General features: G+C 42.7%; 1 pseudogene; it reads right to left on the bottom strand.

Annotated features, from left to right (window-relative positions):
• Window positions 1-7,008: 7,008 nt before the first annotated feature.
• LOC114629156 lies at window positions 7,009-17,338 on the bottom strand (annotated as a pseudogene).
• Between the last annotated feature and the right edge of the window lie 1,761 nt (window positions 17,339-19,099).

The following is a 19,099-nucleotide window of genomic DNA, read 5'->3' as shown; positions in this document are numbered from 1 at the left end:
AGGAAACCTTGTACTCAAGAGCAGTGCCTTTGCCTTTCCCATTCCTTGCCTCTCTGCCCAGGTATCTACTACTTTCTCTTTATAAATAAGACAATCCATTTCATCCATAGAGGGAAGAAGTTCCTATTCTGGACATTTCTTACAAAAAGGTGGCTATTATATGTGATCATTTTGTGACTGGGTATTTTTTATTTAGCATATTTCAAAACCTCATCCATGTAGTGTATGTCAACACTTTATTCTATGCTGAGCATAATAATATCCCAGTGCATGTGGAACAGCTCACTGCCTCATTCTTCAGTTGGTAGATATGTGGGTTGCTTATATTTTTAGGCTATTATGAATAACACTGTTATTGATATTTGTGGGCAAGTTTTGTGTGTGGACATGCTTTTATTTCTCTTTGATGATATATCTGAGAATAGAATTGTTAATGTTTCTCTTTATGAAGAGCTGCCTAGCTGTTTTTCAAAATGTCTGTAACATTTTATACTTTGGTCAGCAATGATACAAGACCCAACTTTCCCAGAGTTGCCAACATTTTGCCGTTCTAGTGGGTGTAGAGTCTCTGCCTCGTTTTGATTTATAATTTCTAATGACCAATCATGTGAAGCATATTTTTCTATGTGCTTATTGGTCACCTGTACATTGGAGGAGATGTGCCACTGTGGGTGGGCTTTGAGGTTTCAAAAGCCCACACCAGGCCCAGTATGGCTTTCTTTTTGCTGCCTGATTGTGGGTAAAATGTAAGCTTTCAGCTACTTCTATCAACATGTCTGCCTGCCCGTTGCTTCATTTCCTGCCATGATGATGATGATGGACTAACCCTTTAGTTAGCAAGCACAAGCTTCAATTAAATGCTTTTTTTTTTGTAATAAATTTCCTTGGTCATAGTGTCTCTTCACAACAGCAGAACAGTAACTAACACAACAGTCTTTAAATTGGATGTTTGCCTTTTTATTATTGAGCTGTGTCTTTTATATGTTTAAGGTAAAAGTTCCCTGGGCATATGTCTTATGAATATTTATACTATTTCCTATATTTTTCTTCCATTTTTAAATGATGTCCATTGTGGCACAAACATTTTCATTTAGACAAAATCCAATTTTTTCATGTTCTCTCTTTCACTTGTCATCTTGGTGTCATACCTAAGATACCATGGCTCAACCCAAGGTCACGATGATTTATCACTGTTTTGCCTCCTTCTTCTCTTCTACCTCTTCTTTTGTTAATTAGCATTTTTTAGTGTGTGTGTGTGTGTGTGTGTGGCCAAGATCAAGGGAAAGGAAAGGGCAACCAACAGGTGCAGAGAGGGTCATTTCCACATTTCATTTACACACAGAACTAAACTGCACAGAGTCACTATTGTGGTTAAAAGTTGGCAGCATGGGATGAAGAGGGATGATGAGTAGGGGTGTTGTTTAAAAAAAAAAAAACCAGCCTAAGCCCAGAGGTGAGATCACAACTTTCACTCCAATAACTGTCCAAAGAGGGACCCACCAGGAGTTCACAGGGCACAGGAACAGTGGAGCAACTGGCGACAGAATCTTTCCGGTCTCCATCTGTGCCCTGGAGCTAAGGGTGTCCCACAGCCCTGTGTACCCAAATCCTGCCCAGGAGAGAGCTGGTCTCCCCAGGAGTGCTGACATACCCAAGATCACAGGCTCACAGGCCGACAGGAGGGACAAGCTCCAGCCAGAGACAGTAAGAGCAACTAACACCAGAGATAACCAGATGGCGAGGGGCAAGTGCAAGAACCTAAGCAACAGAAACCAAGGCTACTTGGCGTCATCAGAACCCAGTTCTTCCACCATGGCAAGTTCTGGATACCACACATCAGAAGAGAAAGATTCAGATTTAAAATCACATCTCATGATGATGATGATAGAAGACTTTAAGAAGGATGTAAATAACTCCTTTAAAGAAATACAAGAGAGGCGGAAGTCCCCTCTTTTAGGTTGGGTGGAGATGGGTTTTGGGAACATTCTGGATAGAATAACAACCTCATCTTGAGTCTCATAGTCCTCCATAGCTAACTTATGATAATGTATCTGAATAGTTTTTGCTACCAAATTATCTATCTGTTGTTTCACAAAGTTGTCAGCCTATTTAAGGCCCAGGGACCAAAACAAATAAGCAAAAATAACCCAATTAATGGTCCCAAGATGGGAGGAAGAAGCAGAGAGGGGCCACCCTTTGACTGGCGATCTGAATTCTTGCTTAGGCTGCGAGGCTAAGCACTGCAAGGGAATATAATTAAAAGTTAAAAATATCTCTCTGGGTTCTCTGAGGGACAAGCCTGACTGCATAGGGGTTGACGTCAAAAGTATCCCCTCTCCAAGAAAAAGATATAGGGATGGGTATGGGCCTCATGCCTCACTGGACAATGACAGGGGGACCAGAGCCATTACAAGGTCCCCTTAAATTATTGGAGGTCAGGCCTCTACCCTGCCTTTGCAAGATTAGAATCGCCATGGCCCTTCTATACTTAGAGAAGGGAGGAGATGTCAGGGGCAGCCCTGCTTATACACTGAAGGCCTAAAATCAGCCATAGGCCTAAAATCAGCAATAGGCCTGTCATACATGCATGCTAACACAAAGTCTTGGGTCTCTGTGGAAAAACATTGAAACAGATGGCTATAAGCTATTGTAAGCAGGCAGCTTTTGTGGAAATTTACCAGCCTGAGTAGTCATAGACCTTGTAAATAAGTAGTCTTGGTGGATAATACCAACTTAGATAAGGACAAGTGAATCATAGGCAGAGTCATAGTGATCTGTCCCCCGAATCTTCACCCAGCCGATACTCTGTTCTGAAAGATATCTGTACTCCCCCTGAACACCCATGTTTCAGTGTCATCCCCTTCCCCACATCCTGCCTTTTTGTGTTTATAACCCCTGTGTGAATAAGTAAAAATTACGATTTGATTAAAAAAAAAAAGAAACAGAGACTAATATAAAGAATCAAAAAAAAAAAAAAAAGAAGAAGAAGAAAGAAGAAAAAGGAAATACAAGAGAACACAGGTAAACAGGTAGAAGCCCTTAAAGAGGAAACACAAAAATCCCTTAAAGAATTACAGGAAAACACAACCAAACAGGTGAAGGAATTGAACAAAACTATCTAGGATCTAAAAATGGAAATAGAAACAATAGAGAAATCACAAAATGTGTCAACCCTGGAGATAGAAAACCTAGGAAACAGATTAGGAGTCATAGACATATAGAATATAAGAGATAGAAGAGAGAATCTAAGGTGCAGAAGATATCATAGAAAACACTAACACAACAGTCAAAGAAAATGCAAAATGCAAAAAGCTCTTAACCCAAAACATCCATGAAGTCCAGGACACAAAGAGAAGACCAAACCTGAGGATAATAGATGTAGCAGAGAGTGAAGATTCCCAACTTAAAGGGCCAGTAAATATCTTCAGCAAGTTTGTAGAAGAAAACTTCCTTAATCTAAAGAAAGAGATGTCCATGAACATACAAGAAACCTACAGAACTCCAAATATACTGGTCCAGAAATGAAATTCCCCCCATCACATAATAGTCAAAACACCAAATGCATAAAACAAAAAAAAAATATTAAAAGCAGTAAGGGAAAAAGGTCAAGCAACTTATAAAGGCAGACCTATCAGAATTACACCAGACTTATCACTAGAGACTCTAAAAGCCAAAAATCATGGACAGATGTCATTTAGACCCTAAGAGAACACAAATGCCAGCCCAGGTTACTATACCTTGCAAAACTCTCAATTAACATAGATGGAGAAACCAAGATATTTCGTGACAAAACCAAATTTAAACAGTATCTTTCCACAAATCCAGCCCTACAAAGGATAATAGCTGGAAAACTCCAATACAAGGAGGGAAACTACAATGTAGAAAAAGCAGGAAAGTTATTTTCTTCCTATAAGCCCTGTCCATCATGATCAAGTAGGCTTTATCCCAGGAATGCAGGGATGGTTCAATATATAGAAACCCTTCAACATGATCCACTATTTAAAATATCTCAAAGAAACACACCACAGGATCATCTCACTAGATGCTGAGAAAGCATTTGACAAAACTCAACACCCCTTCATGGTAAAAGTCTTGGAAAGAACAGGAATCCATGGCGCATATCTAAACATAGTAAAAGCAATATACAGCAAACCAGTAGCCAACATCAAACTAAATGGAGAGAAACTTGAAGTAATCCCACTAAAATCAGGAACTAGATAAGGCTGCCTACTCTCTCCCTATCTATTCAATATAGTACTCAAAGTTCTAGCCAGAGCAATTAGACAACAAAAGGAGATCAAAGGGATACAAATTGGAAAGGAAGAAATCAAAATATCACTATTTGCAGATGATATGATAGTATACTTAAGTGACCCCAAAACTTCCACCAGAGAACTCCTAAACCTGATAAACAACTTCAGCAAAGTGACTGGATATAAAATTAACTCAAACAAATTAGTAGCCTTCCTCTACATGAAAGATAAACAGGCTGAGAAAGAAATTAGGGAAACGACACCCTTCACAATAGTCGCAAATAATATAAAATATTTTAGTGTGACTCTAACCAAGCAAGTGAAAGATTGGTATGAAAAGAACTTCAAGTCTTTGAATACAGAAATCGAAGAAGATCTCAGAAGATGGAAAGATCTCCCATTCTCATGGATTGGCAGGATTAATATAGCAAAAATGGCCATCTTGCTGAAAGCCATCTACAGATTCAATACAATCCCCATTAAAATCCCAACTCATAGAGTTGGAAAGAGCAATTTGCAGATACATTTGGAATAACAAAAAACTCAGGATAGCAAAAAATATTCTCATCAATCAAAGAACTTCTGGGGAAATCACCATCCCTGACTTCAAGCTGCATTACAGAGCAATAGTGATAAAAACTGCATGATATTGGTACAGGGTCAGGCAGGTAGATTGATGGAACAGAATTGAAGACTCAGAAATGAATCCACACATCTATGGTCACTTGATCTTTGACAAAGGAGCTAAAAACATCCAGTGGAAGAAAGACAGCATTTTCAACAAATGATGCTGGTTCAGCATGTAGAAAAATGCAAATCAATACATTCTTATCTCCTTGTATGAAGCTCAAGTTCGACCTCCACATAAAACCAGATATACTGAAGCTAATAGAAGAGAAAGTGGGGAAGAGCCTTGAACACAAAGGGACAGGGGAAATTTTCCTAAACAGAACACCAATGGTTTATGCTCTAAGATCAACAATCGACAAATGGGACCTCATAAGGTTGCAAAGCTTCTGTAAGGTAAAGGACACTGTCAATAGGACAAAATGTCAACCAACAGAGTGGGAAAAGATCGTTACCAACCCTATATCTGATAGAGGGCTAATATCCAATATATATAAAGAACTCAAAAAGTTAGACTCCAGAGAACCAAATACTCTATTTAAAAATGGGGTACAGAGGTAAGCAAAGGATTCTCAACTGAGGAATACTGAATGACTGAGAAGCACCTAAAGAAATGTTTAACATTCTTAGTCATCAGGGAAATGCAAATCAAAACAACCCCAAAAGTCCACCTCACACCAGTCAGAATGGCTAAGATCAAAATCTCAGGTGACAGCAGATGTTGGTGAGGTTGTGGAGAAAAAGGAACATTCCTTCATTGCTGATGAGATTGCAAGCTGATACAACTACGCTGGAAATCAGTCTGGCAGTTCCTCAGAAAACTGGACATAGTACTACCTGAGGACCCAGCTTTACTACTCCTGGGCATATACTCAAAATATTCTCCAGCATATAACAACAACACATGCTACATTATGTTCATAGCAGTCTTATTTATAATAGCCAGAAGCTGGAAAGAGCCCAGATGTCCTTCAACAGAGGAATGGATACAGAAAATGTGGTACATTTACACAATGGAGTACTACCCAGCTATTAAAAACAATGAATTCATGACTTTCTTAAGCAAATGGATAGAACTTGAAAATATCATCCTGAGTGAGGTAACCCAGTCACAAAAGAACACACATGGTATGCACTCACTGATAAGTGGATATTAGCTATTAGCCCAAAAGCTGGAGATACTCAAAATACAATCCACAGACCACATGAAGCTCAAGAAGAAGGAAGACCAACGTGTGGGTGCTTCAGTCTTTCTTAGAAGGGGGAACAAAATACTCAATGGAGGAAATACAAAGACAAAGTGTGGAGCAGAGACTGAAGGAAAGGCCATTCAGAGACTGCCCCACCTGTGAATCCATATCACATACAGTCACCAAATCCTAACACTATTGTGGATGCCAAGAAGGGCTTGCTGACAGGAGTATGATATAGCTGTCTTCTGAGAGACTGTGTCAGAGCCTGACAAATACAGAGGCAGACACTTGTAGCCAACCATTGGACTGAGCAGGGGTTTCCCAGTGGAGGTGTTAGAGAAAGGACTAAAGGAGCTGAGGGGTTTGCAACCTACAGGAAGAGCAACAATAGCAACCAACCAAACCTCCCAGAGCTCCCAGGGACTAAATCACCAACCAAAGAGTACACATGGAGGGGCCCATGGCTCCAGACACATATGTAGCAGAGGATGGCTTTGTCGGACATCAATGGGAGGAGAGGCCCTTGGTTCTGGGAAGGCTCAAGCTCCAGTGTAGGGGAATGCTAGGGTGAGGAGGCATCCTCAAAGAAGCAGGGGGAGTGAGGATGGGATAGGGGGTTTCCGGAGGGGAAACTGGGAAAGGGGATAACATCTGAAATGTCAATAAATAAAATATCCAATAAAAAAATATCAGCTTCCCTCAAACTGAGTGTCTGGAATGGCTTGGTTTGCTTCAACCCAAAAGGAACATGAAGGTCAAAAGCAGTTTGGAAAGGCCAGAACTATCAGGAATGGAGGGAGGAGGATGGTCCAGTGGGTGGCGAGGACGTTTGGCAACTGGAGTGAAGTGATTGTTCTCCTCTTGGTTTGATCCCCCAGCTCCTCTGGTCTGGCAGGAAAGTGGTAGCCTGCAACATCCAAGAGCTGCTGGGACTGCTATATGCTCCAGGCAGGGGCTGGAGGCCTCTCACAAAGGCTTTCGTCCAGGGAGATGATGGCACTGCTATCTAGTTTTTCTGCCAGGGTACAGCAGTCCTTGCCTTTCTCATAGCAGTTGGCTTGTAATTCATGCTTGCTTCCTGTCAGTTTCTTCTTGATGGCATCCTTGGCACTGGCACAGATCATTTTGATTTTAAGGGGGGCACTAAGGGGCCCAGAAGATGAATAGCAGGTCCTCCTGATTGCTCTCCTTGGTCTCGTAGGTTGCATAGTAGAGAGCATAGTGGGAGACCTTGTCTGGCAGCATCTTGATAAAAGTGGTGTAGGGATCATTCAGAGTCAGCTCCATATCTCCTACCAGGATATCCCTGCCCTCCTCCAGAGCGGTATTCATGGTCCTCACTCAGGCAGAAGAGCACTGCCTTCTTGCATTTCTTCACTTCTTCCAGCATGTGACACACTTTTATGTCATTGAACACCTTGATGACACCGTCATCAGAGACAGCCTCACCAAAAGCTGTGTTTCCAGAAGCAAAGGGGAGACAGAAAGAGCTACAGAAGAACTGAGCAGCTTCAGTTGCTGCTGGGACCCAACTGAATCTCTATATTTCCTCTAAATATAGTTTGATAGTTTTAGTTCATTCATAAGACCCAATAGCAATGACTTTTGCTGAAATACCCAACGAAGGGGAGATACAACTTGTAGAGACAGTAGATAGGTATGGTCGCCATTTGTGGGATGGGGCCACCCGTGCATCTCAAAATTTTTAACCCAGAAATGTTCCTGTCCAAAGGAAAGACAGGGACAAAGAAAATGGAACAGAGAGTGAAGAAAAGGCCATCCAGAGACTACCCCACCTAGGGATCCATCCCATCTGCAGACACCAACCCCCACATTATTGCTGATGCCAAAACACGCTTGCTGACAGGAGTCTGATATGGCTGTTCCCTGAGAGGCTCTGCCAGAGCCTGACCAATACAGATGCAGATACTCACAGTCAACTATCAGTCTGAGCTCGGGGACCCCAATGGAAGAGGTAGGGGAAGGACTGAAGGAGCTGAAGGGGATTGCAACCCCATAGGAAGAACAACAATATCGACTAACCAGACCCCCCAGAGCTCCCAGTGACTAAACCACCAACCAAAGAGTATTCATGAGGGAGCCATGGCTACAGCCACATATGTAGCAGAGAATTGCCTCATCTGACATCAATGGGAGGGAAGGGAGGCTTGATGCCCCATCTTAGGGGGATACTAGAGGGGTGAGGTGGGAGTGGGTGAGTGGGTGGAGGATCACCCTCATAGAGGCAAAGCAGAGGGGGCAGAGGGGAAATGGGATGGGGAATTTGTGGAGGGGTAAACTGGAAGGGGGATATCATTTGAAATGTAAATGAATAAAATGATTAATTTAAAGAAAAAAGAAAAAAGAGCCAAGCCTTAATCCCTTGGTCTTGTTTCTGAGTGTGTTGTGAGGTAGAGTCCCAGCTTCCTTTTGTCCTTTGTCCCCGCACATTCATTGAGAAGATTAGTTCCACATCGGGTTGGCCCAATCACTTTGTTGAAAAGTAATTAACTACATATATTAGTTACTGTTTATTCCTGGGTAGCTTGTTGTTTTCAACAATGTAAGTAGAAACATACTCAGAATTAGCGACTTCTCTAACACTTAAAGTAAATGGCAACGGAGCTATCTAGGTTTGAACTCATGTCTGTGGAACCAAAGCTCAGCACCCTTATGTTGTTTCCCAGGCTCCTTAGAAGGAAAATGTCATCCCTGTTTTCTTAATCCGGTTACATTTCATAGCATGCCTTCAGTTCCCATCAGCCCACACGGGCAGGGTTTGTCTTTACAATGTTGTCTGTGAACAGAGCGGTACCTTGTCATGTCTATCTGGACTTGTTCTCTTTATTGGCATACTTCTTGGCAGTCAACCTTTCCCATAACTCTCCAGTAAATATCTTTACCCTTTGAAGAGAGACATCTTTGAAGGATTTAAAAGAAATTGTAGCTGGAATAGTAGAGAATTAAAAAAAAAAACCTCTCCTTATGTGTGAATAGTTTTAAGAAAACTTAAACTGGAAACCAAAGAAAAATTTCCAACTCCAATGCCTGACCCAGTGGCTCTCAACCTGTGTGTCATAACTCCTTTGGGGTTGCATATCAAATATCTTGCATATCAGCTACTTACATTAAGATCATAACACTAGCAATATTACAGTTATGAAGTAACAACAGAAATAAATGTATGGTCAGGATCACCACAATGTGAGGAACTGAATTAAAGATTCAAAACATTTGGAAGGGTGAGAACCACTGAATCTTAACCCATAGTTGCTGCTTTAAAAAAATTGAAATTATTTTTAATTCTCTCTCTCTCTCTCTCTCTCTCTCTCTCTCTCTCTCTCTCTCTCTCTCTGTACATATGTCTGTGTGCACATGAGTGCACATGAGGCCAAAGGCATGGGCTAGGAACTGAACTCAGGTTCTCTGAGGGATCAGTGAATACTCTTTAACAGCTGAGCCACCTGTCCATTCCTCATTACAAGAAACTCCAGATACAACCTAAAGTCGAATCTAGCTTTTTAGATTCCAAGGAACTGAAAGCCAAACCCTGCAGAGCTGATGCACTGACGCACTGACGTGGGAAATGCAGTGCTGTCCTGGGCACGCAGGAGTCTGAGGCTGCAGCCGCAACTTTGCTCCTCCCCCTGGATTGCTCACCCACCATCTCTGCCTAACTTAAAGTACACAAGAAACTAAGGCTTCTGGGCACTAAGTTCATAAGCTAAACACTCTTGTTCAAAAGTCTCTGAATATATGCAAGCCAGCAGGACCATGGCTAATTTTGCTCAAGGCTCTAAAGATAAATGAGGAAGGTTCCTCAGTGAGCCACCAAAGACCTTCTCCATGCAAGAAAACGACCTTTCCCACAGCAAATGACTGCGCACCACTCTTCATTATTCGCTTTTCCAGGTCGGAGACCTGTCACTTACAATTCCGCGCCCAGCATCTCTGGTTTCACTGCCTTCCCTAGAAACACATTCTTCCAGGGCATGAGCTGAGCTTGCAGCGTTTGCTGGATATTCCTCTTTGGTGACAGGACCTGCTGTGTTCCCTTCATCTCCAGAAGCCAGCTGATCTCCAAGAAACTCTGGGGAGTGCCAGAAAGGAACTTTGAGTTTATACTCCACCTGGCCAATGGCAGCCCTGGCAGCCAAGTGTCTGCTTTCTCTTTCAGAGATCGCTCAGACAGATGGGATCAGCCACAATTAAAGACTTCCATCTGTGGCTCTGAAGGTGCCCACAAGAAACGTGTGCAGCCACTGTGGAAATCCGTGGTGGAGGTTCCTCAAAACTAAAAATAGAACTCCCATCTGATCCAACTATGCCTCTCCTGAACACAGACCTGGCAGACTCGGAGTCAGCAGACCACAGGGTCCTTGCGCATTATCGTAGCATTATTTGAATGAGCCAGGACACAGATCCAGCCTAGATGCTCATGAGATGATAAGTAAAGGATACGGAGTATACTTATATACAAGATGCTTTATCTAGTCATAAAGAATGAAATGATATAATTTTCATGAAAGTGAATGGAACTGGAGATCATGTTAAGTGACATGAGAAAGACAATTATCATGTTTTCTCTCACACGAAGAAGCTAGATTTAAATGACTATGAGCACAGATAACATGCACATATATGTACTCATGGTGAAAGCATAGGGGACACTTTGAGGAAAAGGAGGTGACCATTGGGAGATAGGATTAGGGACAAGTGAGGGATGCATTACTAGATCCTACACCAGTCCCAGCGCTCTTTCTAAGTAGGAGACAGCGTATGTAACCTGTAGGTTTCCACCAGAATTCTCAAATTATCCTGTTTATTCGAGTTTAGGACTGTATATTATATAAATAAAATATCCCCAATGCAAGTCGGATGCTCTCTATTAAAGTATATCACCCACGTGTCAACTGGACTTCCAGCCAGGTTCATCATGGCTTGTCCCTCACAGTGGAGAGTCTAGAAATACTTAGTAATTAACAGAAGTGGATTAACGAGAGCTGTTCTTTTCTGTTCTCTATTTGTAAGTGGTTCCATCATGTCAACAAGCCTGACACTAAAACTCCTTATTAATTAGAATAAGGGGAGGTCCTGACAGCATTTTTCCTGTGTCAAACAAAATCTCAGTTGTGAAACTCAAATGGGTGAACATGTTTTATGTGCTTTTATTTTATTTACAATCACCACAGAACAAAGGGTGCATGAGACAATGGTTTATTTGCACAGGAAATACTAAGATAACGATGATGATCAAACAGAAGAACACAGCACATCTGAGTTTAAGGAGAGATGGAACCATCAGTTCCCATGAACAAGATTATTAGGGCCATGAATGACTTTTATTCTCTGGTCTCTGCCCTCTTTCCTCCCCTTTGATGAAAACTTGCCTGAGGTTTGGGGGAAAATTAGAGGCACTAATGTCCATGGTAGTCAGCTTTCTGTCACTGTGACACCTGAGAAAACCCCTTACAGGAGAAAAAGATTCATTTTGGCTAAAGGGTTGAGTGATTGCAGTCCATGGTCAGCTGGCTCCGTTGCCTTTGTCTGCGGTTAGGCAGAATATCATATCCTGGCAACTAGAGAATATGGCCACATGGCTTTATTTAAGTTAATAAGCTCTATAGCCCCATACAGGACCCTTCATAGCTTCTGCCCATTTTAACTTGGGTGTATGATTTGGTTTGTTGTGTAGAATATAGAAGTGAAGTTTTGACAGTTGGAAGCTTAGACCTCAAGAAGTCTGAGTGCTTCTGCTTCTCTGTGGTTCCCATGGAAACATGCCTGAATGACAGGCCTCCTTCCTGAGAGGCCAACTGAGCAGACCTGGGTCATTCCAGCTATGGTAGACCACCTGAGCAGACCTGGGTCATTCCGGCTGTGGTAGACCATCTGAACAGACCTGGGTCATTCCGGCTGTGGTAGACCACCCAGCTCCTTGCTCATCAGTCATCCCACCAAGTGACTTGAATGAGCCCAGCCCAAATCCAATTGATTTGGATTTGCAATATTTCTGCCAACCTGTAAACTCATGAAAAAAAAATAATAAATCCTGTTTGAAACTTAGGTTTTAAGACGGTATGTTAGACAGGAATGGATAACTGCTTCTGATCATGATTCATACTATGAATGGGCTAAACTGGCAATAGCTTCTCCCAGGGAAGATCACATTTTAAATGTTAAATGTTTGAAATAAATGAAGCTGAATGTGAGGGAGCATCTACATTAGGAAGTGAGTAGGCAGAATCAAGGGCACCTGGAGACTTCCTGGAATGATAGATGGATGCATTGCAGAGCCAGTGTATTAACAGGGGAAGGTAACATTAGAATCAGAGTTGTGACATCAGATATGGTAGAACAGAACCCTCCCACTCACGTCTACAATATACTGGGACCACATCACCATCACCTTTCTACTCCTGCATTCCATTAATAGCCTCTTAGCAAAGCTCGAGACAAAGCTCAGCATCTCTGTTTTCAGGCCTGTTCCCAAAATGTTACTCTCCAGGATCCAGCTCTCCTGCAGTAAAGGGGTAACACACCATTAGTATGACATCCACGCGGCTTCGGTTTCTGCCTTATGCTTATCATATAAGCACACTCATATATTCCAAGGTCTTAGTAACCATGCAGTTCAGTTTTCTTTTCTCAGAAATGATGATGAGGAAAGGAAATTGGCAAGGATCTATTCTTTCTCCTCAGTGTCAGTTTCAGTGTTAAGAAAGACATAGAAGAAAAACAAGAATCGATCGATGGCTTTTAAGAGGTCAGTCCAAGGTCCTTTTGATCCCCAGTAATGATGCTTTCTGCTGATTTGGAAGCTTAGACTTAAGGTCCCAAACTTTTAGTAAATATTAACTCCCATTTTACTACTTTTCTTATCAGCCACAGAAACAAAAGTTCAGACTTCATGTGATATAGATAAATCCAAAGTCGCACATGTGACGGGAGGTGAGATCATCAATACGATAGCAGCTTGACTATCCAAGGGTAGTGGCTCTGGGAGAGGCACTATTAGGAGGTGTGGTCTTCTTGAAGAAGGTGTGGCCCTCTTGGAGGAAGTGTGTCACTGTGGGGGTGGGTTTTGAGACCCTCCTCTAGCTGTCGAGAAGAGAGCTTCCTCCTAGCTGCCTGAAGATGTCAGCCTGCTCCTGGCTTCCTTTGGATGAAGATGTAGAACTCTCAGTTCCTCCTTCTCCATGCCTGCCTGGAAGCTGCCATGTTCCCAACATGACGATAATGGACTGAACCTCTGAACCTGTAAGCCAGCCTCAATTAAATGTTGTCCTTTATAAGAGTTGCCTTAGTCATGGTGTCTCTTCACAGCAATGGAAACCCCAACAAAGACACCAAGTCATGATCATCTTTAGAGGAAAAAAAAATCTACCTCCTGCTTTGACATCATGAATATGTAACAAGGATGTCTCTAAGCCCACAATGTGATTCCAGGCACTTAAGGGAATTTGAAAGTCATCTCTAGGCATCTAATCTGATAGAAATCCTCTCTTCATCAGCTCAGCTTTTAGGAAAGCAGAAATGGGCTTCTGAGAGGAAAAGGATAGAGGAATGCAGGAATAAATTTCAATCAGTAAGTAGCATTATAACGATGGTATTTTCTTTCTTTTTTCTTTTTTCTTGCCTTGAGTTTATTTGTAAAAATAGCCTAGGACACTGGTCATCTGCAAATAATGTGTGGGTGGGTGTGTCACAGCAGTCCAGCTGTCTTCACACTGGTGGGAGCCTTTTCTATGGGGCCTTCACAGGGGCCTGGGCACCTTTGGAAGCCTGGGCTGGAGCTGAAGCCTGGGCCTTAGCTGGAGCTTTGGCCTCTGCCTTGGTTTGAACCTTGGGCTTTGGTTGGCAGAGCCTACAACCCTTGGCCATGTAGCTTCGAATCTGCTTCCCAAGCTTGTGGTGAGCGATGAAAGCCAGAAGGCTGAGTTTGTGGCCGAGGCCCTTTGGTATCTTGGGCTTGATGGCCTGAGGCTTCACAAGGCCTTGATGGTCTCCACATGTGCACTCACTGCCTTTGCATTGTTGGCCTGCATCATCTTCAGGCCTTTCTTGTTGTGCTTCTTGGCAAAGCACATGTTCCTCAGGAATCTGGGGTCAACCCCCTTAAGAGATTTATATCTTTGTGACTGGGGTCTCTTGATGCCATTTCTGTGCCATTTTCGGGACTGGTTGTGTGTGATGTGGTTCTTGGACTTGGCCATGTCTGCATGGTAACACGTGGCTCCCATAGTGCCTGGGACGGGAAGAGAAAATGTTGGTATTTTCTAGAATGAAGAGCTCTAAGCCATGTTATCAGAACACTTGTGTGGGATGTGTTCAGGTCATTGTCTTTGTTGTCTTTTGTTTTCTCATATATAATACATGGCCTTGGGAATGAATCGGCTTTCCACCGATTATGGATAATTCTTGTAGCTTGTACAAAAGTTGAGAAATGCTGTATAAAATTTCTGTGTCATGAAGGTCATATGTAATAAATCTAGGCACCTGTATTAGCTCAGGCTTAGCCAATAAAGATCTTGGAAACCAATTAACATCTGTAGGAAGAGTCTCATTTGAAGTGTGCAGACACAGGCAATTAAGGCTTTCTTTGGCTGTAAGTATGTCTACTTTTGCCAAAGGAGGAAATGGAGAAATCACATTTTGTTAATTGTCTCCTATTCTGCCAGGCACCATCCAGGTATTTTTTATCTTTCTTGTTTATTTATTACAACAACCATATAGAATAGTATTATTTTATTTTGTTGATACTGACTTTAATAATTATGCTCCCCCAACCAGCTTAGCTTTATAAAGAGAGTGACAAAAGACACGGAATCTCTGGGGTCAGTTTTGTCTCTTGTTTTACTTTTTTGGCTTTTTTTGAGACAAGGGATCTTTATCTAGCTCTGGCTATCATGGAACTTGCTATGTAGACCAGGCTGGCCTTGAACTCACTGGGATTGCCCTACCTTTGCCTCCTGAGTGCTAGGATTGAAGGTATGAGCCACCATGCTCGGTAGAATTATTCTACAAACCTGTAAGGCTATATTACCAGCCCTGTGACTGAATGTCATATATGGTAGTGATGCCCTAATAATCCTAGCAGTTCCCATGATTGATCTCTAGTAAAGAAAACATCTCCAATTTCATGTGACTGAAGTAAAAATTTTAAATTCACAACAAAATTTGAAAACTTTCCTTGTGGTTTTTACTTTTTTCGTCACAGTGTTTCCCGGGTGATGGCCAAACAAAATACCTTTCTTGTTACATCCACCTGGGTGATGGCCTGGCACTATAGACAACGCAGGTGTCTCTCATTGCCCCCTTCCTCACCTGTTAACAGGTATTATCAGCTGTGCCTTCAGACCGTGCCTCTAAACACCACGACCTTGTCAGTACTGCAGGTCTGTTTTCCCTTCTGCATGAATCTGCTCTACACAGGGTAATCTTAAAAAATCAATATTATCCATGCCCTCCATCCCATCTCCATGTTAGAGAGTAAACTCAAGGCAGATGCTCTACACCAAGATGCTACACTCCATCCCTCAAGCCTTTTTGCTCTTTATACTTTAGACATGGTGCTGGTGCATAAGGTTAATCTCTTCTGTACTGTGTGGAAGCATCACCTGTCAATAAAACTCTGATGGCCAATAAGCTGAGGCAGGATTGGAAGGTGGGACGTACGGCAGGGAGAGAGGAATTCTGGGACATAGTAGTCAGGTGGGAAGTTTCACTGCTCAGATTCAGAGGAAGTCAGATGTATGAAATTGAGGTGAGGTAGTAGCCATGTGGCAGACATAGAATAGTATAAACGGGTTAAATAACTTATGAGCTAGTGTGAACAAGCTTAGCTTATGGCCTAGGCATTTATTCATAAATATATAAGCCTCTGAGTCATTAGTCGGGAACCGGGGTGTGGGTGGAAAAGCTTGTGTTTACAGTGGTGGTACTGGGGAGGTGTACCTCACCATTGCCCACATTAGCCTTGAACTCCTGGGGTTGAGGGGGTCTTATTTACTTTCTCAGCCTCCTGAGTATCTGGGTCTCCAGGTGTAACCATCTTGCCTGGCTTTATTTTCCTTAAAGTTGTCTGATGGTTTCGAGTATCACTAAAAGGAAAGTGGAAACACACCTCTGGCTCTGATGAGAGTCCCGCCTTTGTCGACAGTCGACAGCCTTACTTGGCTTGTGACTGCATCCGCTGGTTTTCTGATCAGCAGCATACTGGCCTCATCTCTAGACTGTGTAGCTGCTGTGTCCTCTGCTTAGATAGTCTCATCTTCAGCTTTTCCTGTTATCATTCTATTTCTTCTCAAATGTCAACCCCTTTGGATCTTTTCTTTGACCACACTGTGAAGAACGCATTTCCCTTGGGCAGGAACTACCCTGACATTGTTTATTTTAAAAGATGCTGCTCTCTGCCCTTGTCTGTTTCATTTGTCTTCCTTTTGATTTGTTTTATTCATCCCTAATTCAATGTGTGTGTGTGTGTGTGTGAGTATATATGTATGCATATATTTATTCTAGTACTGGATGGGTAGATATTTCTAGAATTGCTATGGTCTGATACTATACTATACTATACTATACTATACTATACTATACTATACTGTCCTGTATTATCTAGGGGCGGCCAAAGTAGTATCATGGTGGGGTGCTTTAGGGGTGGCTGGAACACAATGTGTTTTCACTTGTTAACATTTAGAAGACTTTATTCAAGACTTAGTCTGTTTAAACTCCTGCTTCATTGTAAAGAAGACTCTGGACAAGGAATTCTGTGAGCTTCCAGAATAGTAAGAAAGTAATCCTGTTCTTTATAGATCAGTTATTTGCAGATATTTATTATAACGGCACAAACAGACTAATTATTTAATGAAAGAAATAGGATTTTTGGCTCTTTGTTTGTTTTGGGTTTTTGTTTTTGGTCTCACTTTGCTTTCTAGACATCTCTGATTAATGCACATTTTATTTAAAGCAAAAACATATAAAGACAAACACAGTGTCCTTGAATAGATTTCAAGCACATGGACTCAGAAACATTTTGGATGAGATTATTTTCCACACAAAAATTTTTTAATATACAGAAAACAAGAAGGAAGAACCAAGTTAGCTAAGGAAGCTGGTCAAATATATTTGCCCAGAGACAGTTTGGACTTAGGAAAGAAAAAAGAAATCGGTTATCATTGCACATGCTAGAAGTATGTGTCTGACCTCGAGAGTAGTCTGGTGGGAGCTGTGAGTTGGAAACTGACGGATGTGGATACCAGCCATGTCTACATGGTACCATGTGTCAGGATGCTCTTGGGGCTCGCTTCTGTGAGTCTGCACCTGGATTCCTTAGAGACCACTGTGGACTCAACTTGGATGAGTGTGCCAGCAGCTGTATCTCCATGGAGGTCTATGTGTGGATGAAGGAAAGAGCTGCCCCCTGTGACTACACCACCAGTAGTGGATTCACAGGGATGCACTATGAGTCTTTGACCTCTCTTTGTTGTTCAAAGCCTTGTGACAGTGATACAACATGGGAGGACACTGTTGGCAGCTATGTTTGTCACTGCTGGCCTGGATACACAGGAATCCTGTGTGAGATGGACATAAACGAATGCAGTAGCAACCCTTGCCAATTTGTGGGGGAATCTGTGGAGCTGTCCTCAGAGGATTAATAGGGATACATTGTAGGCCTGCCTTCCTCCTTCAACTACTGTGGAGCCTCAGGCTGTGTTTCTGTCACCTAGAGTCACACATAGGAGCCTAGCTTAACTCCACCCAGCAGCTGAAGGAAACAAATGCAGAGACCCACAGCCAAACATGAGACTGAACTGGAGAATTCTTGTGGAGGAGTTGGGGAAAGGACTGAAGATCCTGGAGTGGATAGGGACACGACAAGCAGACCATCAGTATCAACTAACCTGGATCCTTCACGACTCCCAGAGACTGAACCACCAACAAAAGAGCATATAAAGGCTAGACCTAGGCCCTCCACACATATGCTGATGTGTAGCTTAGTCTTCATGCAGATCTCATAACAACTGGGCAGGAGGCTTACCCTGACTCTGTGGCCTACCAGTGGATCCTGTTCCCCTAATTGGTCTGCCTTGTCTGGCCTAAGTGGAAGAGGGTGTGCTTGGTCCTGCAGTGACTTGAGGTGCCAGGACAGGAGCCTAGCATAACTGTCTGCTGAGAGAATCCACTCAACAGCTGACTGAAACAGATGCAGAGACCCACAGCCAAACATTAGAGCTCTGGAAGTTTGTTGAAGAGTTGAGAGAAGAAATGAGGAACCTCGAGGGGATAGGGATTCTACAAGAAGACCAACAGAGTCAACGAACCTGGACGCTTGGCTGCTTCCCAAGACTGAATCACCAACCAAAGAGCATCCAAGGGCTGACCATGGCCCTCCATACATAGGTAGCAGATGCGCAGCTTGGTCTTTATGTAGTTCCCGTAAGAACTGGGCATGAGGCTTACACCAACTCTGTGGCCTACTGTGGATCCTGTTCCTCTAACTGGTCTGCCTTTTCTGGCCTCAGTGGGAGAGGATGTGCTTGGTCCTGCAGTGACTTGAGGTGCCAGGGTGGGTTGATACCCAGGGAGGACCTCCCCCTTCTCAGAGGAGAAGGGGAAGGGTGGTGGGAGAGGGGCTATGTGAGGAGGGACTGGGAAAGGGGGGGGTGTCTGTGATCAGGATGTAAAGTGGATAAATAAATTGATTAATGAAAAAATTGGGGTCTCAGGGGGAAAGCAGAAATAGAAAATATACATGATTAAATACAAACATTGTGAGATTCTTACCCTGCTGCTCATAACTGGTAAAGGGCACCACTTGTAGTGGCTTTTCTCCTCAACACATACACTCTACGTGAAGGGAAAGGAAGGGGCTGAAGCAGCCTCTTCCCTGAGACCCTCTTGGGAAACACCTGTGTATTACTACCATGATAAATACAAGGGGGGCTGCTAAGTTGAAGTAGAGTAGATATTTCTAAAAGTTGGGGAACTGGGAAGGGCTGATGTAACAAAATAAAGTACCAGGAG

Source organism: Grammomys surdaster, unplaced genomic scaffold (genome assembly GCF_004785775.1).
Source record: "Grammomys surdaster isolate TR1022 unplaced genomic scaffold, NIH_TR_1.0 278, whole genome shotgun sequence".
Taxonomy (NCBI): Eukaryota; Metazoa; Chordata; class Mammalia; order Rodentia; family Muridae; genus Grammomys; species Grammomys surdaster.
This window is presented reverse-complemented; position numbering and strand designations above follow the sequence as displayed.